At 47.4% G+C, this 25,177-nt stretch overlaps 1 protein-coding gene across 3 annotated transcripts in view; it reads left to right on the plus strand.

The window, feature by feature from the left end:
• Positions 1–208: 208 nt before the first annotated feature.
• TCF20 (transcription factor 20) overlaps positions 209–25,177 on the plus strand; it is a 206,601-nt gene continuing 181,632 nt past the window's right edge. For all 3 annotated transcript variants that reach the window (XM_044983510.1, XM_044983518.1, XM_044983524.1), the window contains exon 1: positions 209–383. The gene's annotated coding sequence lies outside the window, so the exon portion shown is untranslated. The remainder of the gene's footprint in view (positions 384–25,177) is intronic.

Genomic DNA, 25,177 nt, shown 5'->3' on the forward strand with positions numbered 1-25,177 from the left:
ACTCCTCAAGGCATCACTATGAGATGTCAGAACCCTAATCAACACCAGCTCCAGGCCCCATCCTCCCAGCCCCAGCTGCCATGAAAGCCAGGCCCTGCCAGCAGCAGCTCCTCCTCTCTGTCATCAGCCAGTCTGGCCTGACACATTGAGCCCAGGCTGCTGAGTATTGTCCTAAAAGCAGAAAGAGAGAGAGAGGAAAGGGGAGGAAAAAAAAAAAAAAGAGAGAGAGAGAGAGACAGAGAAAAAAAAATCACTCACTCAATCACATGACCTGACAGGATTTGTAACCATTTCTTTTTGTGCCACAAAGAATGTTAAATACATATACTAAAGCCCCACAAAAGGAAAGGAGCTAAAATGGGACAATAAGGAAGCCTTGCAAGGTAAGAGCCTTTTCAAAGAAAGGCTGTGACTTTCTAGGGTAGGGGGAGGTGTTCATTTCAGGCTCCACCACTCTGCCGGGGGGACTTGTTTAATTTCACATGGCTGCTGCTTTGCCAAGGGTCATCAGCAGAGGAAAAGTGACTAACGCAGGAAGGAGATTGCGCTGGTGCTTCCCCAATTCTTTATTTTCTAAATTCTGCTTGTCCTGATTTTTCTCTCCCCCACAGCGCTACTGAGGACATTAGTGTGTGTATGTTCCTAACCGTTTGGAGAGGTAGATGTGCAGCCTTCATTTTTTTAGGAATATACTACAACCCTTGCCCCAAATATATTGCCTTTGATGTTGTACTGGAGGAAATGGGAGCTATTAAAAGCTAGTTTCTAGGGGAAAACAACATCAACTGGGGGTGAGGTGGAGGGTAGGTTAAGCTGGAAATAGTTAAAACAACTAAAGCTCTTTAGATATGGAAGATTTTTTTGTCAGATTTTTAACAGCTTGGAGGAAGGGGAAACTGCATTAATTTGTGTGTGTTTGTTTGAAATAAAGGGCTTGTAAAAGGAAACAGCAGGTCTGGCTTTTTTTTTTCTTTGAATTTTCGTTGTGTGGTGTTTATTGTGGTTTTAAAAAAAATCCCAAATGTAACCTGAGCTCTTCACCTCCTCCCCCTGAGAAAGGGGTTTGAAAAATGACTGTTTGCTGAAATGTATTATTGAAGGCAGGAGGAGGGATGTGGTGATGGGGGAATCTGTAGCTCTCACATTTCACATTCTTTAGCAACCTTCCCTTTTCTTAAGTGTGTACGGATACATATGCACACAAACCACAGAGGTTTTTAGAAAAGTAGGCCCCAGTACAGTTAACCCTTGGGAATTAATCTTTCTTCTTCTTACCGTTTGGTTTTTTAAAAAGTCAGAATCCTGCTCCCCAACAGAGAAAGAGAAGGGGAGGAATGGAGGGCGGGGGAAGACAATGCTATCTGTTTTATAAGGGGCATAGGGAGAGAAAGTTTGAATCAGGGCAGTTTCTATACAGTAAGAGGGAAAACTGGCTGCTGAAAGCTATGCAAAGAGCTGGATGACATTTTTTTCCTTCCCTTGATATTTTCCATATGGTTCCACTCTTCTTGCGTGGATTCCTGTCAGTCATGTGGCTACAGGGTGTCTCTGCATTCAACAGCCTTTAACCTCCATTTGTTACTTAAAATTTTGTAATGATCAACAAACAGTTAAAGCTTAATAATAATATTTAATACCTAGCTCTTATATCTTTGTGTTGTGATTTGCCTTTTTATTTTTATTTTTGCTGCACCCAAAAGGCTTTTACAAACCAAAATTTCATGCTTTTCTGAATTTTGCAAAGGATCGCGTGGCAATTCTCTCTTCTTTTGAAAGCTTAGTCCAGATTAAAAACTGTCTCTATGAGGCCTGATCAACACCTACAGTTTTCAGGTCCACCTAGCTATGTCATTCAGGGCTGTGAAAAATCTTGTGCCCTTAGTGCTATAGTTAGGTCAACCTAACCCCCTGATATAAAAGCAGCTAGGTTGACTGCAGGATTGTTCTATCAACCTAGAATAGATCTGCCTCTTGGAGAGGTGGTTACCTAAATTAGTGGTTTTCAACCTGTGGTCCACAGACCTCTGGGGGGGCCACAGACTATGTCTAATTTCTAAAGGCGTCCACACATGAAAAAAGGTTTAAAACCACTGACCTAAATCAAAGGAAAAAACCCTTCTTGCTGCAGTAGGAAGCATTTCCACTCTGGTGCTACAGCGGCACAGCTGCAGCAGCGTAGCTGTGCCACAGTAGCATAGACATAACCAGAGCCACATCGCTGCTGGCTGTAGGCTGCCCTCCCCTTGCCCACTGTGATTTTGAAGTTGACAGACAAGTGGTGGGTGTGCATGTGTGACACATTCCCTGGGCTCAGCCTAATCCTATGTTGAAGGTTTATGACTGGACCCCTGCTGCAGATGGGGATAGCAGGGTGGTCTGACCCACGGTGGTCTGAAAATATCTCAGCAGAACTTGCTCAGGAAATTTTGTGAGAGCTTGTGGGGTGTGGTGAAGAGGGTTATGTGGAGTTTGTGGGTAGGAAGAGGGGACTGTAGGGAGGCAGGCTGGTGAGGATGGGCCTGTGGGCAATTTGTGATTGCCAGTAAAGAAAGGGCAGAGTTTGTAGCAGAGGTTACAGAGCTTTATGGAAGTAAGGGGAGGGTGTGTGTGTGGCAGGGGGTTATAGGAAGCCTGGGGGAGGGTATCAAGTCTTGTGGAAAATTGTTAGTGTTCTCTTCCAGCTCTTGCTCTTTCTGCTTTATCTTAAAGCCTTGTATACTGTATGAAGATAACTTGCTCCTGGGCATCTTCCTTGACACACCAAGTAGTCACCTTTGCTGAGTCTTAACAAAACAGCCTGTTTATCCCAGTCCTGTCCAACTGGGAGTGTTTCTGGGCTGCAGGAACTTTGTGTGTATGTGTTACTTTGGAATATTCAAGGCAGGAGAGAGAGGGAGCCTCAGTTCCCTTCCGCAGGAAGATGCTGAACTGGACTTGGATGGGCTTTATCTCTTATTTTTAAATAAAAATAATAAATAAATAAACCTCAGGAGATAGGGTTAAGGCCCCTTCCTCTGTCCCCCTCCCTCTTTAAATGCAGGAAATGGACCAAAATGGATGGCCATTTTTGGTGATAGAAGATTGCTCTCACACAAGGGGAAGGCAGTGGGAAGAGGGGAAGCCCAGGGCGGCTAGTACCTTTTCATACTATAACATCTCCCTGGATGTTTCACAGCTCTTCACGCTGGAGATTTCGGGGTGCAAAATGAGAGATTACTTGGTATTATCAACACCAAGTGTTCAAAGAACATGAGTCAGCCCCCCTCCCCGCCAAAAATCATGATTGGCTTAAAAATGCTGACACTTTAAATGAGAATGATTTTGGAGTTCTTTTTGTCTTCTGAGTGAGCCTTTATGACTCACATTTTCAAGCTTTTCTCTGCAACTGGAGGGCTGGAAAGGTAATTTTTTTATGAAAGCTGAGATTTTCAGGCAACATGGCTCCAGGTGAAACAGCAGATATTGGAAGACTCAGGATAAAATCGTGAGTGTTGGCAATACTGATTTTTTTTCTCTCTCCTCCTTGTTAGCTTCCTATACTCTCAGCCCTGCCTGGAAGGGGCTCTCTTTTTGGGGGAGAAGAGAATTCACACTCCCCAGCCAATGCTGTGTCTGCAGATTAGTACCAACTGTGATTATGGCTTTTTGATGTAAGCAGTTATGTTGCCAGGGTCTGGACTGAGATCCCCCTAGCTCACTTTACGCAGGATACTAAAGAACCATGAGAGTCTAATGACTATGGCTGGTTATTTATCTCTGCAGAAAATGGGAGAAAAGTCCTGGTTTATCCCAGGAGATGGGGAAGGGGAACATGCAAAAGTAATATTTTTTTTGGGGGGGGGAGGTTATTAAATGATTTATAAACTTATTACTTAGTTCACTGGCCACAAACTTGTAAAAAAAATCATAGTGGAGTTTTCTTCAGAGCTGGTTTAGCTGGGCTAACAAAGATAATGGGAGGGTCTCCTTGCTGCAGCCCTCTTCCACTGCTCTGGGGCCTTAAAGGGGCCTTAAAAGTGGTGGAATAGTCCCCTGGGAATTCTGTCAGTACAGAGGCAGCATAGGGCTGATATAGGCAGCTTTCTGCATTGTCTCTGATATAGGGATGTGATGGGGTAGATGGCAGGAATGGCTGATATAATCTGGCTATTCTAGGCTTCAGAGCACCCCTTAAGGGAGCCATGCAAGGCTGCTGTTAGCTCAACTTGCATTGGGGGCCATACTAGCCCCCAGAGAAGACCAGAATTAGCTTTGACTCCTGTACATTGCAGATTGTGGCCCATTGACTTTCTATTGGAAAAATCCCTAGATGGCCATTTGTTATGAGAGTTATAAGAGTGACACAGCATCAGTAATGAACTGTTGGTCACTGCTGACTCAGACAGGACTGCTTGACACCAGTGATCTAGGGGGGAAAGGTTCTGTATCCCATAAATAGAGCTCCCTTTAAGGCAAATTGCAAAGCATCAGAAAATGTGTCAGAAGTTTGACTCTTCTCATTAATAACATTACAAACAACTTTTTTTTAACCTCCCCCCATGCAAAGACTTGGCAAATAAGTCGAAGGAGAATGAATTCTTTTTTTGAACAGTTTTAAAACAAAATAGTTAATTCCACATATACCATTCTGCTAACGATCTGGGATTTTAAGTAGTTTCTTCATTTATTTAAAACAGCTTTGCAGTTCACCTTTAAAATCGCTTCCCACCATATGGCCTAATCATTTCCCTATGCCACACTTTTTTTCTAATTATCAAACCCATTTGCTTTAAAATAGGTGTTTTTAATTTCACAGCCTTGTCTTCTTCTCCTGCTTGATCTTGCCCTGAAGCCAGGAGGCTGAGTCTGTGACATCATATTCATTCTCTATGGCAACAGGCAGTGATTTACTTATTTAAATTTAATTAAAAAGCAGCTTTCAAATTCTAGGTATCTTATATATTCTGTCACTGGGTGACTGGCTCTTTAAAGGGAGATGGGACCAGTCCCAACTGTGACATATTTAGTTTGCTTATCCAGGTGGAGAGCACAGTATTGCTAACCTCAAGAGATCACAAATCATGAGATTTAAAAACCCATCACATCATATTTTTAAATATTCTTTACTCATCTGCCAACATGTGTGTGATAATTTCAGGTTGAAAAGTCAACCTTAAATGCCAACCTCTCCCTAGCTGCTCTGATGGCGGCTCCATTTACCATTTCCTCCCCCCTAAGACTGGGGAACTGCCATCCATTTCCTATTAGTGTCCTGACTCCCTCCCCTCCTAGTTTACCACCCATTTTTAATCAAAGAAAATAAGTAGTTCAAGAATTACTGAGCTAATTAATGCATCATGGGTCACGCTTGCAGATAGAACTTAATTTACTTTTTAGAGTTGATGAGTTACAGATATAAGTTTAAAGTTCTTTGATATGTATATCAATCATTCACATAAGCCATAATGTCACAGTAGAAACAATATGGAATTGGTTTAGCCTTTTGCAAGAATCCATCCTTCCCCCTGCACCCCATTCTCCTGTAACTCCTAAATCTGCCTCCTGCTTCCCCTCACCCTCCCCATCCATCTTTTACAGTATCCCTACTGCGCCTCTCAGTCCCCCTGTCCTGTCCAGCCCCCGGCCTGTGGGCATGGCTCCAATCTCACTGGAAACAGTGGGAGGTGGCAGCCACCTTTATTAAGGGCAGCTTTGTTGTCACATGCATGTAGACTGTAGGGAAATGGCATCCATCTTGCTGGCGTCAGCCCCATTGATGGTAACAGGGGATGGTGGCCATTTTGAATGAGAGAAGATTTGTGAGTCAGGCAAAAAACACCCCAAAGTCGCCAGAGCCAGGATGAAATCACGAGAGTTGGCAACACTGAATAAATGAGCAAAGTCACATGACAGGCCAGTCATGTGGCGACATCAGATCTTCTGGGGTGGAGATAAGACCAAATTCTGTGTAGAATTGGAGGGGGAGAAGGGAAGCTCCGGTAGGACACCCTGGGAGTAGCTGCTTGGTGGAGAGCAGGAGGGACTCTTGAAAGAAGCCCAACCCTCAGAAAGGAGTGGCAGGACTCAGCTTGTGGGGGGTGGAAGACTCTTTCATTTTTGTTTTGGATTTGGTTATGTTGGAAGGGGTAGACTTGTTTCTTTAATGATTTAACCGGAGGGCCAAATCACTGCAGCAACCAGTCCAAGCTGGAAGGTCAGGTGATCCAGCCTGAGTGAGGAGAAACTGAGGCAGTAGCTAGCCCGAAGCCAGACCAGGTAGGCAGTGCTGCTACACCCACGAATAAATTTTTTTCTCTCTCAACCTGCTCCTCTCCTGTTTGACTCATCCCCTCTGGAAAAATCTAGGAAAAGAGCACCTGACATAGGCGCTGACTCTGTGGGTGCTCCGGGGCTGGAGCACACCCAGGGAAACTAGTGGGTGCTGTGCACCCACTGGTAGCCAAGCTCCCCTCACCCCCTGCCCCAACTCCTCCTTCTCCCCTGAGCGCGCCGGGTCCCTGCTCCTCTGCCTACGTCCCAGCACTTCCCACCCAGCTGCTGCCAAACAGCTGTTTGGCAGCATTAGCATGCTCGGGGGGTGGTGGGAGCTGCGGGAATGTGGTGTGCTCTCAAGGGAGGAGGTGGGGAAGAGGTGGGGCCGGGGCGGGGATTTGGCGAAGGGGTAGGGAGAGGGTGGAGTTGGGGTGGGGACTTTGAGGAAGGGGTTGGAATAGGGGCGGGGAAGGGGTGGGAAGAAGTGGGGCAGGGGAGGGCCCTCATGGAAGGGGTGGGGCCTGAGGTGGGAGTGGTTGGTCGAGCATCCACAGGAAAGAGGGGAAGTCGGCACCTATGGCACCTGATAGCATATCCTGAAGTTCAAGAAATCTGGGGAAGTGCTTGGAGGTGAGTTCTGGTGTCCCAAAAAACTTCACTGAAAATATCAGGCTGCTTATTTGAAGCAGGGAGCTGTTAGCTCAAGCATGTCAGCTGATCTGTGGTGTTCTTCAGTAATTAATGTGGTTTCTAAGGTAGCCAGGACACAGACCATTCAGGGCTTTGTAGGTAAGCATCAACATCTTAAAGTTCACCAGGAGAAGCCACAGTAGATCATGGACAATGGATGTCATTCATGTGCTCCCTGCACAATATCCTGCTTATCAGGTGGGCAGCTGCAGTTTGCACCAGTTGCAGTTCTAAAAAGTCTTCAGGGAGTAGCACTGAACTATAAGATCACTTCAGGATTGGGCAGCAAAAGAGCTCTAATTTGAGCACAAATATCTGCAGTTGCTGCAGTGGAAGTGCGGAAAATGGCAGGACAGAGTTACTTTTTCTATAAACATTCCCATGTGCTTTGATTTTTATTGTGTGAAAGTCCATCTTTAAGATTTTGCATATCAGAGTCCATGGTTTTCTAGTCTTTCTGAGGCCAAGTCTGCATTACAGACTTCTGATGACACAACTGTGCCACTCGAGGGTTTTGTTCATGGGGGGCTGTTTTGCTGGTATTGCTGCATCCACAGTAGGAGAACTTTGGTGCGATAGTGCAGAGGTTCTCCAACTGTGGGGGCATGGAATGTATTCTGGGCGGTGGCGGTGTGTGCACGAGAAGCTTTAAGAAGAAAAACTTGTGCACGTTCAAAGCTGAGTGGCTGGAGAGTGGCGGCTGCTGGCCGGGCGCCCAGCTCTGAAGGCAGCACCCCTAACAGCAGTCTTAGAGAATTAAGAGTGGCAGTGTTGTAGCAATAGGATTCAAAAATGTGGATTCAAAAATGTGTATCCGCATCTGATCTGTGATCCACAAAAATTGTCTGCAGATATCTACAGCCGTAGATATCTGCGGATTTGCAGGGCTCTATGTACCAATCTGCCCTTACTTCTCCGCTGCTGCTGGCAGTGGCGCTGCTGTCAGAGCTGGGTGCCCTGCCAGCAGCTGCTGCTCTCCGCTTTACTTTCAGAGCTGAGTGGCTGGAGAGTGACAGCTGCTGGCCAGGCGCCTGTGGGGGACAGGACGTAAACTACTACAGATACAAAGAAGGGGAGGCCGCAATCAAGTAAGTTTGAGAACCACTGCTATAGTGTATCAGTAAAGTGCTCCTAGCGTAGACATGGCCTTAGAGTGATATATCTAGGCTGGCCAGGTGTCAGGTTTTCAACTGGAAAGTCTGGTTTAAAAAGTGACCTGACAGTGTCTGGTCAGATCTACTGACCGGACATCCAAAGTCTGGTTACTGCGGGTGAGGGAGGCGGGGAGGCACCAAGTCATCACCACGCCAGCCCATACTCAGCTGGTGCCGCTTTCTACCTGCAGCTCCCAGCCCCGGCACTGCAGGCAAGTCCCTCCTGACCCAGCAGAGGAGAGTGGTGGGGAGAGGGGAGAAGCAGCGACTGACCGGTGGAGGAGGAGAGAGAAGCAAACGGGGTGTGTGTGACCTTGGGGGAAGAGGTGGGGCAGAGGTGAGGTGGGGCAAGGGCAGGGCCCCAGGGGAAGAGGTGGGGCAGAGGCAGGGTTTTGGGGGGAAGAGGTGGGATGGGGGAGGTTGTGGCATTCCTTCTGGAGTGTCTGGTATTTAAATACTGTATTACAAAGTTGGCAACCCCAGATATAGCTGAGTGAGAAATGGATCCCTTCAGATTTAAGCAAGTCACAGAGTGCAAGACTGGGGTGTCCTAGGATTTTGAGTGCTCTAATTTATTTGTACATAGTATAACACAATAGGGCCCTAATCCTAAATGGATTCTCTGGGCACTACTGTAATGCAAATAATACTTTGTGGTAGCCAGGGCAGAGGAAGTGTAAAGGGAATGGTGGGGGGCATTGGCAGTAAGAGAGGAAATGGCAAGGTAAGGGAACTTCTGTTAGGGGAGGTAGGAGGGTTAGGCGGAGGATGCTGGAGGTCAGGTGAATTGGTATCAGGCCTGGAAAAACTAGCACTGAACTATCAAAATAGGTGCAGCTGGAGGGGACGGTATCACAGCATTGCTAAGTACTCCCCACCCCCTTTTCTGTGTAATTATTTTCCCTTAGAAGACATTCCAAGTGGCTTAATTATCAGGCTAAGTGATGTCTCTTTTGTACTGTCTGTAGTAGGAACTGGACATGGTTTAATCTGCCTTTTCGAACCGTGTAACTAATAGATATGTTCTTCTCTGGATTGCACTAATGTGAAAGAAGAGAACTTCCAGGAGCCGATATGGTCAGAAAAGTGACTCTGAAACTAGACCATCTTACTCAGCAGAGCTGCTTCCTGTGCATATTCAGAGTCATGCATAGGTGCTGACTTTAATGACAGAAGTAGGTTTTTACTCCTGTTAGCCCTGCAGAGCCCGTACAGCTATGACAGAGGGAATTGGATTCTCTTTTGGCTTGTTTATTATCATCAACAAAATTATTAGCAAAATTCCAGTTGCAGAATCTTTATTTCTCGTGATGGTGCATACACTGGAACGACCCCAGCTGAATTTGCAAGGCTGGCAGTTAGATACACTATTTTTCTTACACTAGTAAACTGGGCAAAATTGATGCAGAAGTCATTGAAAGATAAACATGAAACCTCAAAATGCCATTTTAGTCACTTAAAGTGCATTATTGCATTTTAAAATGACACACTCAGTTCACGTTCAGATTGTAACATCCCTCATTCTTTATTATGAGTGTTATTTGCATACATGTGTGGTCTTTGTGCCATAAGAGTTCATCTGCTTCTGTTGCTTACCCACACCTAGAGGCAGAAATCCACTCTAGTAACATCAGCCTTAATTTCTGTACAGACTATTTTGTCATCTATAAAATAGGGAAAAATACCTTACAGGGTTGCTGTGGAGATAAATTGATTGTCTGTAAATTGCTTCTAGGGATAAAGAACAAGGGAAGGAGGGACAGAAAATGGAGGATGTAGTACTATGGATGTTTTTTCTAAATAGACTATTTTTCCCCTGTGAAAAGAGCTGCCTATTTTTTCTAAGCCTATCAGTGTGAATGTTCACAGGGTAAGAAAAGTTTGTCACCATTAATATGCTGACTGTAAAATGTATTTTTAAGTTTGTAACTATAACTGGCATTTCTGAGCATAGTTCTGATGGTAGCCATCTTGTTGAAAAATAGTAAAAGTATTATAATGTGACACCACTAGCTGGAGAGCCCAAATGAGATAAAAAAATACTTATGGTTATGATTAAATCACAGAGTGCCACTAGTTTACATTCTCTTTGAGCCTTCAGCCTGCATAACTTTTCAACCAGATGGTTGCCTTCAGCAGTGCCAACAGTAAATAAACCTTAAAAACAAACAAAAAACTTCACATTTTAATTTTAGTGACAAATTCTTCTCACTGCAAAGTTCGCAGTCTAAGCAACTTGAGAGGGGGTTTCCTTTTTCTTGCCCTCGCTAGAAAATTAAGTCATATTAAAGCACAACCTTGTTAACGCTATTAAATATGACTTTTCAGTCTGTGTAGCTCATGTTCTAACATGACTTAATTTTCTAGTGCAGACAAGGGGAAACCCCTTAAGCCATAAGTTTTCTCCTTCACACCCTGTGTTTGAAAGCAAAGGCCTATTTAAACTAGAGAACGGAACTGTTGGTAACTGAAGCAATGCGCAAGTGTAAGTACCAATAATGCTGTGAGTCCACACTAGCCGTGCTGTTTGGGGTGCAGGTTGATAGCAGTTTTACCCCACATTCACACTACAGCTGTGTTACACGGTCTTCTGGGTGCCTCTCCTATAGTTCCTTTTGTAGCCACCTGAAGCAGTAGCTTCTGAAATATTTTGACAGACTGTCTGAGAGCCCAGTAGAATTATGGGAGAAGAGGTCAAACTTCCATAATTTCCCAGTAAATCCCATAAACTCTCAATGACCACCATAAGTTCCTAGGCTCTTTTTCAAAATGGAGGCCAGGATAAAAGCTTGTCTCTTGCTCCTGTATTTCTGCTGTAGTGTTTGAAAAGCAGTTGTGAGGATGTAGTGGTAGGGTGTCCAGACAGTACCTGTTGAGAGACTCAGACCAAGACTAGAAGTTCATGGCATTCAGCATGCAACAGTCAAAACCACTCCCAAACTGCCTGAGTAGGTGGCTCTGTGCTGTGCTTGTAGCTGATCACCAGGTGGAGTGGTGCTTTTGTGTCTGGACCATGACCACAGCCGGGTGGGACTAGATTGTTTATCCCAATCAAGAACAGCAAAAGCAGCATACGTTAAGGATGAAGAAGACAATTTTTCTGGATCTCTCTGCTGAGCTAGCCCTGAAATGGCAGTTCCAGATTGCAAGGATAAGCTCTCCTTGTCATTAAAAAGCAAATGGTGATTGCCCTGTGGTGGCTGTCTGCCCTGGGTAATTATTGGGCATCATCATGGGGTTGAGAAGTCCATGGGGGTGCTGTTGTGATAGAGGTTTGCAGGGCAGTATGTATCAGCAGTGAGTTGTTGGGTGTGGGGGACACAATCAAAATGATTAATGTGCTGGAGCTCACTAAATAAGTTAAGCAGTGCAGGAGACGTAAATGGAACCCATGTGCACATTTTGTGTCTTCTCTCTTGCCCAGGAGTAGGTTTACAGAAAGGGTGCTCCTCAGTGGAGATAAAGGCCTTTCTGAATCATTGGGTGTTCATGGATGTCTATGTAGGAATGGCAGACAAAGCAGAACTTTATTCCCACTGAACAGCTCTGATGTTGATGGTATTTCTGTCCCCACTTGGCTCTGTCTGACCCTTTGTACTCCTTTTAGGATGGCTAAATAAACCTCTGCCTGATCAAACGAGACAGAGGTTAAACCATATACTTGAGTGGTGCAGGAAGATGGTAGGTTAGAGTGTGCATTTGGGAGTCGGGAACCATGGTGGAGGTGTTTGACCTGCAATGAATGTTCAGTGGCTAATGTCGTGATTATTTGTATTTGCCTGCTGCATTTTGCATAAAGTGAAAGCAAAGATGATGATGTCAATTAACAGTGGAGTGCTAAGGCGGTTGGGCTGGAATTAACTTATGCACATCTGGACAGACAAGTGGTCACACCTGAGGCTGTTAGCACAGACTTCAATTGCCATGCTGCATAAATTAGAAATGCTCCATGCACCCACTTTCAAACTGGTGATGGGGAATTGAGTATGGAACAGTGAAGTGAATATAACTTGGGATTTGTAGTGTATAGTGAATCACTTCATGCTGTGATGCAGCTGGGTTTCTTTTAATGTATGAGACCTAAATTCTCTTTCTTTGTATGGTGAGGAGGTTTATGGAAGAGTGGATTATTGCAGTGCTTTGCTTTTCAGGTGGCAGGATTATACTGCGGATGACTTTACAAGGGTTTTGTGTGCTAATAGTGAGAGAGATGATAGAGGAGTGAACTGATGTATTGATATTAAATAATAGTATCACTGATGTTCAAAGTACAAAGAACCTTTGATTTCAACAATAAATTATTTTACATGCTGACAAGCTTACAGGCCATGCAAAATATAACATATATATAAAATGACAATTGTACAAGAGCAGAGGCAATATAGATCTTTTCTTACTAGCACTTGAAGTGCCTTTAGTTGGGATGTACATTTTCTTTTCCATCCTCTTGCATGTGGGTAGAAGAATGCTTGGGAAATTATTGGGAGGGAGTTGGAGGCAGTCCAAGAAATATTGTCCTGATTGATGCCATGGGTATTGGGTAGGTGGAGCACATACAGGAGCAGGTGCCAGCTGCTGGGTCAAAGTAACTTTTTCTTGTGCCTTTTACATAAACAGATTCTTTTAGAATTGTCTGTCCTCCATTTGCATCTCCTTCTTGTTCGAATAGATTCCTGCATAACTTCCTTGTTGTCCTGCCTCTCCATGAGCTTTTCAGTGCAGCCTTTCACAGGTGATCTTCATCACATGCATCCGACGAAGTGGGTATTCACCCACGAAAGCTCATGCTCCAATATGTCTGTTAGTCTATAAGGTGCCACAGGACTCTTTGCTGCTTTTACCTCATCTTGTGCTCTTTAAACTGGTACAAAGGCTCTGAATCTGGTTCTCTTAGTTTTTCCTCTTCCTGGACCTAATTGCTGTGGAGTCAGTCTGCATACCTTCCTACCTGTTCTGGGACATCCGTATTGCTAGAATGCACAATACAATGAAAAACAAGAAATCAGTGTTGATCATAGCAATGCTCCATCAATCTCTTGGAATACTTAGACATGCTATAAAAGTAGCAGTTTTAGTTCAGTTTTGAATTCCAGTGCCTACTTTTAAGCCACTCTGTTAGTGGCATAGAAATGCTAAGGACATATTAGAAGTCACAGACATTACAGAAATAAGATGGGGTGGGGATTACTTTAAGGTGAAAATGGGGCTGATGAAGAGGGAAGGAGAGGAGCATGTGGTGATCACTGCAATAGAGTAACAAAGATGGCTTATTACAAGACCTCAGAAGAGCATCTCTTTGTGGAGGCTCCCAGCCAGGGAAGAAAGAACTGTTCAAGGGAATGAGAGGAAAGATAAGTTTTGCACTATAATTATTAGCACATATACTATTTGACCAGTTCCACGAATGGAGCTGGTGTGAGAGTTTCTGGATGTGGTATGGAGAGGGATATATGTATTTCCCAAACTTGTTTGCAAAGGTTAAGCATTTGGTTTTATCCGAGGCTTTTGGACACAATTGCTAAGGAGTTGGGTGGGTGGGAATAAGGGCTAAAATTAATAAGTAGCTCTGTTCAGCTGTCATTTTTGCACCCCTTACTCATGGCCTGTGTTAGTTGAGCATCAGTTCAATTCCTAAACATGCTTTGCGCTGCTTCGAAGATATGAAATAGAATGAAACTGATTAGCAATGCTTTTCATGCATTAAACGAGTTATTGCAAGCAGATAAAAGCGCCATGCTACTAAGGCACCATAGCCAAGCACATGTGTTGACAGATACAATGTAACGTAACTGCCATGGCCATAGAGCCCAGTTTGTAATTTCTTGTAATAGAAACTGCTTCCTTTTAAATTGCAGTTTCTGTTTTACTTTTTGATTTGTCTCCTTCCTGCTTGTCTGCCATTTTGAGTCTGGTCACGTGGCATAGCTCATCCAGCTGGTATGCACGCCCCGCTGGGTGCTTCCACCCTGAATGGAAACAATGGCTCCTGCAGCCAAAAGGAAGGGGGAAGGGATGCCAACTTGAGAATCCCAGTTTGGTTCCCTCATTATTCCCAAGAATAGGCGAAACAGCTGCTGCTCATGCTGTGCTGGCGGAGGGAGGGAGGAATAATGGAGGGATGAGAGATAGGCACTGCTGCTCTTGTGTGACACTCTGTCCTTTTTAAAAAACACAAACCAAAACACTAATTGTGGAGTTTATAGAAACCTGCACAATTTTTCCCTCTGCCTAAAAATCAGCCCTGCGTCAGTTCATCTTGCAATAAAAACTGTATACCTGCAGCATAGGGCTTTTCCTGCCATGCTGACTTGGCCACTGCCTCTGCTACCCTGTCCTGCTTGTCTCTCCCCCCACATCCCAAAGAAAGGTCTGCCTCCTTCCCCAGTGGCTGCCTGGTTCAGGGAGTTGCTGTTCCTCCTCCTTTGCTCTTCCTCTTTATTGAGCCATGTGGTACTTCTGGGCAATGCATTAACACAATGGGCTGGATGGAAAGGTGGGTCTTGAGCATTTGGTTCAGCTCATCAGAAAACTGGGGAAGTCTTCTTGCTGTGACCAGATCATTTGTTGTCCCAGGACCTCCAGTCTTTTTTCATTTTCTTACAAGACCTTTTGGTGTTCTTGGTGATGCCCATCTCTGCCAGATGATGTTGGTTACTATGAAAAGAGTGCACATCTTAGCTGCATGGTTTGTGCAGTGCTGTTTATACAGGTGATTGGCTTACAGCCAGTTTGACTCCTATGTTGTGGAGGGCAGAAAGCCGATCAGACTGGCCAGCTGAACAATGACAGATATAGATTGGTAGTGGAAAGTTTGCATCATTGGGGCTATGCCAGCCATCTTCATCCCCACTGGGACTGCTTTGGTGGAGACTGGCACAGTGAGGGACTGCATGGTCTTGCTTAAAGCAAATACTAAATTCTAATTCTAAATACCACAGATGACAATTTTGTAACTCAAAAAGTGTTGCAGCCCGTATGGGGGAATTCTATATTAGGCCTCTTCTTGACAGATAAAGAGGAACTGATCACTGCACTAAAAATCAATGGTAGCTTAGGTACAAGTGATCATGACTTAATACATTTATTCTGTTTGCACATTATAAGGTCCAAACCAGCACAGTTGGTGCTTTGAAAGGGCCAGTTGCACAAAGCTGAAAACAATTATGAGTCAAAGCAGCTGGGAGGAAGAATTTAATCAGAAAAATGAGAATGATAATTGGGAAGCCACAATCAAGGAAGAAGGCCATATTGGTTAAAAAACCAACTTGGTTTAGAGGAGAAGTGAAGGCAGAGAAATCTATGGCCAGCACAGTGAAGGACAATAAGGAGTTTTTAAACTGTATTACGAACAAAAAGAATCCTAACAAAGATGTTGATCCCTTACTAGATGGAAATGGTAGAATTCTCAAAAATAATGCAGAAGAGGCAGAAGTACTCAATAAAGATTTTTGTTCTGTATTCGGAGAAAAGAACAGATGATGTAGTCATATCAATCTTTCCATTCCACTAGTATGTCAGGAGGATGTTAAACAGCGGCTACTATGGTTAGACATTTTTAAATCAGCTTGTCCTGATAAATTGCATCCAAGAGTTTTAAAAGAACTGTCTGAGGGGCTTTCTGGACCGCTAATGTTGATTTTCAGTAAGTCTGGGGACACTATGGAAGTTCCAGAAGAATGGAAGAAAGCTAATATGTCAATATTTATAAAGGGTAAATGGGATGACTGGAGTAATTATAGGCCTGTCAGTATGACATTGACCCCCAGCAAGATAATGGAGCAGCTGATACAGGACTCAATTAATAAAGTATGAAAGGAAGGTAATGTAATTAATCAACATTGGTTTATGGAAAATAAAATCTTCCCGCCCCCTCCCCTCAGCCTGCTGTGCTCTCGCTCCTCCCCCTCCTCCCCAGAGCCTCCTGCACGCCACGAAATAGCTGATTGGGAGGTGCGGGGAGAGAGGAGGAGGCACTGATTGGCGGGGCTGCTGCTGGGCAGGAGGCACTGGGAGGGGAGCTGATGGGGGGCTGCTGACGTATTACTGTGGCTCTTTGGCAATGTACATTGGTAAATTTTGGCTCCTTCTCAGGCTCAGGTTGGCCACCCCTGAAGTAAATGATATGCATTTTAGTACAGCTAAATGTAAATGTATACACCTAGGAACAAACAATGTAGGCCATGCTCACATGATGGTGGGCTCTATCCTGGGGAGCAGTGACTCTGAAAAAGATTTGGGGGTTGTGATCGATAATCAGCTGAACATGAGCTCCCAGGGTGATTCTGTGGCCAAAAGGGCTAATATGATACTTGGTTGCATAAACAGGGGAATCCTGAATAGGAGTAGAGAGGTTATTTCACACCTGTATTTGGTACTGGTGCTACCACTGCTGGAATATAGTGTCCAGTTCTGATGTCCACAATTCAAGAAAGCCTTTGATAAATTGGAAAGGGCTCAGAGAAGAGTATAGAAATGATTTAAGGTTCGGAAAACATGCCTTATAGGGATAAACTCAAGGAGATCAATCTATTTAGCTTAAAAAAAAGGTTAGGGGATGACTTGATTACAATCTTAAAGTATCTACACGGGGAACAGATATTTAACAATGGGCTCTTCAGTCTAGTAGAGAAAGGTATAACATGATCCAATGGCTGGAAGTTGAAGCTAGACACATTCAGACTGGAAACAAGATGTAAATTTTTAACCATGAGGTTAATTAACCATTGAAACAATTTACCAAGGGTTGTGGTGGATTCTCTATTACTGGAAATTTTTAAATAATGCTTGGATGTTTTCCTAAAGTCAGTTCTAGGAATCATTTTTGGAAGTTCCCTGGCCTGTGTTACACAGGAAATCAGACTAGATGATCACAATGGTCCCTTCTGGCCTTGGAATCCATGACAAGCTAGTGTAATCCAAATGGTGACTGTAATGCCTGCGTGTTGCTGCGGGCACTATTGTGTGTGGCTGTGAGGCACGTTCCAGGTGTGTTAGGGAGCCCACACGCTGGTTAACATGCCAAATCTCACTAGCATAGACCCCTGAAAACTCATCTTTTGGTGAAGGAAAAATTTCAGGCGCCATTTTCAAAAGAGATGGGGAAAAAATGAGAAATGTTGGGAAAGGTAAGTACAGGGCTTCTTAAAAAAGTTCCCCCAAAGTGCATGTGAATATTCTTGTAGAGTTTGAAGGGGACCATTAGATCACGTAGGCTGACTTCATGTATTACACAGGTCATAGACCTTCACCCAGTTACCCCTGTATTAAGCCCAATAACTCATGTTCATATAAAACCTTGTAATAAGCACAGGCAGGATTATTGGTGGAGCCAAGTTGTGCTCAATAGGGTCCCCTGCTTGCCACCTCCATAAGACTGAGTAGCCCTGATGTAATCCAAATATCAGCCTGTGTCTATGCCTTCACTATGTGGTACTTGAGAAAGGAGAAGGTGTTGATAGCAGAGAGAAAAGTGGAGAGGCGGAGATTATTGAGGTTCCATTGAGCATAGTAGAGATTTCCACCTCCACCCACTTTGTACCCCTTTAATGGCTGGTCCACATAAGAGGCTTAGAAGAGTATTGCCGCTTTCATGTATAGAATTTAATCCTTTGGCTCAAGGGGTAGAGGTTCATGTTTTTAGTGCTGATGGGCAAGGTTTCATACCTCGCTGTCCAGCCTAGTGGAGTCAGCTACAGAGGCAGTGCATTTGGGTAGCAAACCATCAGTCCCGAGGAAACTAACAGTACACACTGTAGTAATGCACTTTCCCACTAGCACAGTCTGCTGTAAGCCTGTCATACTCCCTCCCCCGCCTCACTACATTAGCTCCACATATAATCGCGTGTCAAATTCAAAGTCATGGTGCTTAGGGTACCTAAAAGATTGCCTAATGTAGCAGGGCAAGGACTGGGGCCGATAACACAATTCCCAGTACAGTAAAGGTCTTCTATGCAGGAGACACAACTTTCTCGGGTGTTGGGGCCAAGACTGAAGTCTTGCAGGATCTAAGGTCTTGCTGGTTTTCTGTGCACTGAAATCTCAAAAGCTATGAATTAAACTGATTTAGATATTTTGGTGCGAGTCTGTGTGTGGACACTCTTCTTTCAGAACAAAGGGTGGCTAAAGTTGATTTACATAAAGTTGGTTTGCTACTAACCAGATCGGTTCAAGTTTGTCTGTGGAGCAGGCCTAAGAACTCCTACAGACATCACTGCGTAGTTCTGGAAGGGGCTCATGGTGATAGATGCAGTATAAGAACTGGAATGGAATTAGCCGGGCTGGGAGAATGGGAAGATGGTGGCTTTCACCTTTAAATCACAGATTCCCATCCAAGCAGTGAACTGAAATGGCTTGGCGGTCTCATTCCATTTCCTAGTGCATAGATATAATTTGGTACCCTGGTTGGCAGTTTCAGCAGAGAGGGCGTAGAGACAGAACACCTATCTTGTTCCTAGAAGTGGGGTGGACTTTCACAGTCAAGAGTGAGGTTTGAGGATGGTGCAGGAAAGCAGTATCTCTCAAACTTCACTCAGCCCCACCCTCACCACATGAATTCTGTTATGTGAACCAATATGAAGGGGCTGTGTCACACAACACCTCGATATTGCTGCACCTAACAAAATTAATTCCGCACATGTGTGGGAAAAATTAGAGGGAACACTGATTCCAACCAATTTATTTTATGAGATCCAAAGGAGAAAGTAAGCAGTTTTTCAGTAATAGTGTGGCTGTAACGTTTTTGTATTTTTATGTCTGATTTCGTAAGCAAGTAGTTTTTAAGATAGGTGACACTTGAGGTACACAAGACAAATCAGACTCCTGAAAGGGGCACAGTAGTCTGGAAAGGTTGAGAGCTACTGCTCTAGAATAATTATGGAAAAACTAGATTCTGTTATGAAGCTATGTTTTTAAACGCAGTGATGAGCAAAACTAGTTTGGCCTGAAAAATGCCAATTTTACTCAGAAGGATAAACAGAATTTTTCTGCAGACTTTGAAGAAAGGCGGTCAAACTGTTTGAGTTACAGGTCACTACAAATTATCCTCGTTTGAGATTTGGAATGTTGTGAAATGCTTTTGTGTTGCTTTATCACAAATACAGCATGTTACCATCTCTCTAAACTGTCCATATGGCTGAATCTCCTTGAAAACCTATGCATAGATTTGAGAAACCAAGTGGTAATTAAGCTCAGTAATGATTGTTGTATCTAATTGTAATGGTTAAAGTGTGTATTTGAGCAGGTTGCCCTCTGGTAGCTGGTTACAGGGTATAAAGAACATAACATCCTCAAAGCTTCAGATCCTGGAGATAAAGGACCAGGGTCTTAGTCCTGGCCAGTGGTGCTGGAACAGTTTTAGAGTGGGGGTGCTGAGCTGTGCATCCTCCCCCTTACCACATCCGCGCTCCTCACCGCCACTTAGAGCTGGGGCTGGGAGCAGAGCCGTGGTTCTGGGAAGGAGGGATGCAGATAGGGGTAAGGTGGCCGAGGCTGGGGGCCACAAGTGGAGGTGGGTGCGGAGGCCTGGGCCAGGAGTGAGTGCAGAGCCCTAGGCGTGGGACTGGCAGCCAGGACCCTGCATGCAGGCCGGTGGCTGGGACCTGGGCCAGCAGCAGAGTCCCTAGGCACGGGGCCAGCGGCCCGGGACCCTGGGCGCAAGGCCAGTGGCCGGGAGTCCGGTACCCCATGCAAAACCTGAGGGTGCTGCAGCACCCCTGGCACCTCTAGTTCCTGTGCCTATAGTCCTGGCTTTGCAGATTTGTGTGCTTCATCTAGTATGTAGGTGTTTCTGCAGCAATGGATTTGTTGTAGACTGGCACTGATTTCTTCTGTAAAGTAAGGAGAAAGTGGAAGAAGCTGAATTGCAGGACATTTTTTTAAAAGTTACTCTAAATATGGAACTATTCAGTAGATTGCAAACAGAATTCTATTATAAGATGTCTATTCTCTCCCTTTGTAATTTTGAACATAGAAAGTATTGTGGTTATTTTATGAGTACATTGGAACTTTTTCTTGGAAATTTTGAAGGTAATTGTTCAAACCATTTTAAAGTTACGGATGCTTTAAAATGACACTTTCAGTGCCCAACATTTTGGGATCTTCCTTGATTGTAATACAGTCGAACCCATTTATCTCGACCTCGGTTAACTTGCCAATCCTATTAAGTCGACGTTTTACAAGTGGAACCGCCAAACTCCCTCTTTGTCTTATGGGTTTCTTATCCGTTATGTCGATTCGCCGAACCCTAATATCTCGAGCCCGGCTCCCCGCGTCTCCGACCCACCGTGTCCCCAGCCGCCCGCTCCCCGGCTCTCCAGCCGCGCGGTTCCCCAGCCGCCCGCTCCCCGCGTCCCCAGCCGCCCGGCTCCCCGCGTCCTCGACCCACCGTGTCCCCAGCCGCCCGTCCCCGCATACCCGGTCCCTGCCCGTCCCCGCCCGTCCCCGCATACCTGGTCCCCGCTTCGCCTGCCGCCCGCCCGCCCAGCTCCGCTTCACCGGTCCCCGCTTCGCCGCCCGCCCGGCTCCGCTTTGCCGGTCCCCGCTTCGTCGCCCGCCCGCCCCCGCATACCCGGTCCCTGCCCGTCCCTGCCCGCCCGGCCCCGCATACCCGGTCCCTGCCCGTCCCCGCCCGGCCCCGCATACCTGGTCCCCGCTTCGCCTGCCGCCCGCCCGCCCGGCTCCGCTTCGCCGGTCCCCGCTTCGCCGTCCGCCCGTCCGCCCGGCTCCGCTTCGCCGCCCGCCCGCCCCCGCATACCCGGTCCCTGCCCATCCCCGCCCGCCCGCCCGGCCCCGCATACCTGGTCCCCGCTTCGCCTGCCGCCCGCCCGCCCGGCCCGCTTACCCGGTCCCGCTTCGCCTGCCGCCTGGCCCGCTTACCGGGTCCCGCTTCTTTGGCTGCCCGGCTCCGGGTCCCCGTCCACGGCCGCCCGGCCCCGCTTCCCCGTCCCGCTTCGCCGGATCCTGCCACGTGCAGGCACCGCGGTAAGGGGGCAGGGAGGGGGTGTTGGAGAGAGGGCAGGGGAGTTCAGGGGTGGAGGGGTGGATAGGGGTTTATCTCGATCATCGGTTATCTCGACGCTTTTTGGCAAACCCCTAGGCCGGCGACATAACAGGGTTCAACTGTATTTGAAACTTTTGTATGCTCTTTGGGGCCGGTACTGTCATTATAATGGGTTTGTGCACCACCTAGTGGAATGGTGCTGGTTGAGGCCTTGAGGGCATAGGCTAATATTAAAACAAACCTGAATCTTGTAGTTTGCTACAGCAGTGGGTGCTTTATGGATACCCCAATGGGAACTTAACCAAATCTGTGCACGGCAAGGAGAAGCAGAGGAGAAATCAGAACAATGCAGATCACTCCCAAATTGTACAGGGCAGGAGAAGTTGTGGATCCAGAGAACAAGTGAAGCTCCAGAGCTCAGAAGATTAAGGAGGGAAACCCAAAACCGTGCAGAGCTCTGCAGGGTGGTATGAGCTAGGGGCAGCCACAAGCCCTGCAAAGCTCCTTAGGCCCAAGTTGCAAGGGCAGGTGCAGGGAACTGAGGATCCAGTGCAGTTCTCATTTTAAAAAACACAGAGAAATTAGACAAATCTTCACTAGCTCTAGGTTGCTCTAGCTCTAGGTTGCTTCACTAGCTCTAGGTTCCAAGGACTGGTACAGTTAAAAACCTCAAACCAACCTCTACTGCAGTTAAAAGGATAGAAACAAACAGTTAAGGGGAAGTAGATAAATATTCAAATACTCTCAGTTTATACAAGCTCTTAAAATGTAAAAATTTGGAATCACTGTGGCCCCATATCTCTGGCCATTTTCAGCCTGCAGATCAAATTCTTACACCCCCCAATGTCAGATACATTGTGATGGTTTTTAACTATGAACTAACTGATGTAAATGAAGGCTATTACTGTGCATGTAAAGCTTTGTGTAAACACACAAGCTGTACTGGTATAGTTACAGTGGTACAACCCCACACCCCACTATGGATGCAGTTATACAGGAATAAATGTACATTTATAGCAGTTACAGCTTATTCTTCTTCGAGTGATTGCTCATATGCATTCCAGTTAGGTGTGCGCGCGTCGCGTGCACGCTCGTCGGAAGATTTTTACCCTAGCAACACTCGGTGGGTCGGCTGGGCGCCCCCTGGAGTGGCGCCGCTATAGCGCTAGTTATATACCCCTGCCGACCCGTCCGCTCCTCAGTTCCTTCTTACCGCCCGTGACGGTCGTTGGAACAGTGGAGTGCGGCACTGCTGACCTCCACAGCCCTAGCTTCTCACTTGTTTTCTCTACATAGTTGTTGTATATAGTTCGATTAGTATAGTTAGATTTAGTTTACTAGTTAGTTGTAGTTAGTATATAGTTAATCGGGGAAATTGGGGGGCTAGCCCCTTCTTTTTCCCCCAACCCGGTGCGGGCCCATGCCCAAGGCACCGGGATTTAAGCCGTGCTCGGCCTGCCAGAAGCCGATGCCGGTTGGAGACCCTCACGATTCTTGCCTGCGGTGCTTAGGAGAGTCTCACCTTCCCGATAAGTGCCGCATTTGCAAGTCCTTCAAGCCGAGGACAAAAAAGGAGCAAGACTTTTGTTTGAAGCAGCTCCTAATGGAGTCGGCACTTAGCCCTGCGGCACTGGCACCGGCCGCCCCGCAGTCAGCTTCGGTGCGGAGCGCCCCAGCGGTTCCAGTACGTTCCGGTACCGAGGTCCACCGGAAGCAGCAGCCGGCACTGGCCCCCCGGCACCGTTCCCTCTCTCCGTCGGGAAAACGCAAGGCGGCACCGACCTCCTCCAAGAAGGTCTCTGCGCCTGGACCTGTCACCCGACCTCCGGCGCCTCCGGCACCGGCACCGACAGCGCAACAACCTGGCGCTGTACCGTTGACTCCGGCACCGCAAAGGCTGTCGAGTCCGGTACCTCCTTGCTCCCCGGTGCACACCGCAGTCGAGCTCGCTCTCCCGTCGACGCCTGAGACTTTTTCGACGGCGAGAGAGCTGATAGCGTTGACGGAGCCAACGCATTCTCAACCCCCGGCTCCGCCGGTGCGGGTTGTTAAATCAGCGGGCAAGCCGGCTATAATGAGGCCTCCTTCCCCTGACCGGCAGGACAGAGGTTACTCCAGGTCCCGGTCCCGGAGACGTTCCCGTTCACGCCGCTCCAGAACTCGACACCGCTCGCAGTCCCGGTACCGCTCTCCATCGCGGTACCGGTCATACTCGTGGAGACGGTCCCGGTCTCCAGACAGGCGCTATCGGCACCGATCTGGCTCTCGGTACCGCTCCCGGTACCGCTCCTCCCGCAGCCGTTCCCACCGTCGGGACTCGAGATCCCGGTCGACCTCCCGGCACCGGCACGGTAGATGGTCCTGGTCTCACTCCCAGCACCTTGAAGAGCAGCACCGTTCCCCGGCACTGTCCAGGGACAGAACGGCAGCGTCGGCGGCGCAGTTGCATAGTCTCTCGGCACCGCCTTGGCCTTCGAGACAGCCATCCGTCTCCTCCCAGGCCGACAGTGCAGCTGACCAGCGCACCGAGCCTCAAGGCCAAGACCAAGGTCCTCCTCAATGGACCTTCTGGACTCCGTGGGCATACCATGATGCGCAAGGAGCCCCCTTTGCCACTCAGCGCTCCGGGCCCTCCGACCACTGAGCGCCTGAGGCCACGGTCAGCAGACCTCCTCCCACAGCCGTGGAAGAGGGGCCACGGATGTCCGTTGATGCTGAGCATCCCCCTGTCGAAGAGGCCCCACAGCAGCTCGCTGAGCCTCCGCAGGACACTCTGGTCCTGGGCCTGTCATCCTCTTCCTCCCCGGATGAGGCGGTGGCAGGGGCGTCCGCCTCGGGACCTCCTCCGATTGACCTTCGGGCCCATCAGGACTTGTTGAGGCGGGTGGCCCAGAACATAAACCTGCCAACCAGAACATAAACCTGGCGGAAGATGACGGCCCAGTCGTCAATATAATCTCGGCGGATGCGCCTCTTCGAGTGGCCCTGCCGTTTATCCGCACTATTCAGCGGAATGCGGATACCGTTTGGCAGTCACCGGCTTCCATCACTCCGACCGCCCGAGGAGTGGAAAGGAAGTACATGGTCCCGTCCAAGGGCTACAAGTACCTCTATACTCACCCTGCTCCATGCTCGTTGGTGGTCCAATCGGTTAACGACCGTGAACGCCATGGCCAACAAGCGCCGGCGCCCAAGTCTAAGGAGGCGCGGCGCATGGACCTTTTGGGCCGCAAGGTTTACTCTGCCGGTGGCCTTCAGTTACGGGTTGCCAACCAACTGGCTCTCCTGAGCAGATACACCTTTAACAACTTGGTGTCTCTGTCAAAATTCTCCGAGCTGGTGCCACAGGAGTCCCGTCCTGAGTTCACGGCTCTGGTGGAGGAGGGTAAGAAAGCGTCCCGGTCGGCCCTCCAAGCCTCTCTGGACTCAGCAGATTTGGGAGCCAGGACCCTGGCCTCTGGGGTAACCATGAGGCGCATTTCGTGGCTTCAGGCCTCGACGCTGCCGCCGGAAGTCCAACAAACCATTCAGGACTTGCCCTTTGACAGCCAGGGTCTCTTCTCTGAGAAGACCGACTCAAGGCTGCAGACCCTTAAGGATGGTCGCGTCACGATCCGCTCCCTGGGCATGCATACCCCGGTTACCCAGAGGAGGTCCTTCCGGCCACAACCATACCGCCCGTACAGCCAGCCCAGGCCGCAGCCGGATAATAGGCGCCGGGGCAAAGTGAACCGGTGCAGACAGTCGGGCAATCAGGGGAACCAGTCCCAACCGCCCTCGAAGCTGGCTTCAGGGCCTAAACAGAACATTTGATGGGACACCCGAGGACGGCCCACCAGTTTCCTTACCGGATCCTTCCCCGTTGTTTTCCAACCGTCTCTCCCAATTCCTACTGGCTTGGTCCCAGATAACATCAGACAGCTGGGTACTTCCCACGGTGCAATCTGGTTACCGCCTTCAGTTTGTTTCGCCCCCTCCCTCCCATCCACCCTACCCGTCCCTCTTCAGGGACCCCTCTCACGAGCAATTCCTCTCGCAAGAGGTTGAGACTCTGTTGAGTTTGGGTGCCATAGAGGAGGTGCCA

This window comes from Mauremys mutica, chromosome 1, assembly GCF_020497125.1.
Source record: "Mauremys mutica isolate MM-2020 ecotype Southern chromosome 1, ASM2049712v1, whole genome shotgun sequence".
In the NCBI taxonomy this organism is placed as follows: Eukaryota; Metazoa; Chordata; order Testudines; family Geoemydidae; genus Mauremys; species Mauremys mutica.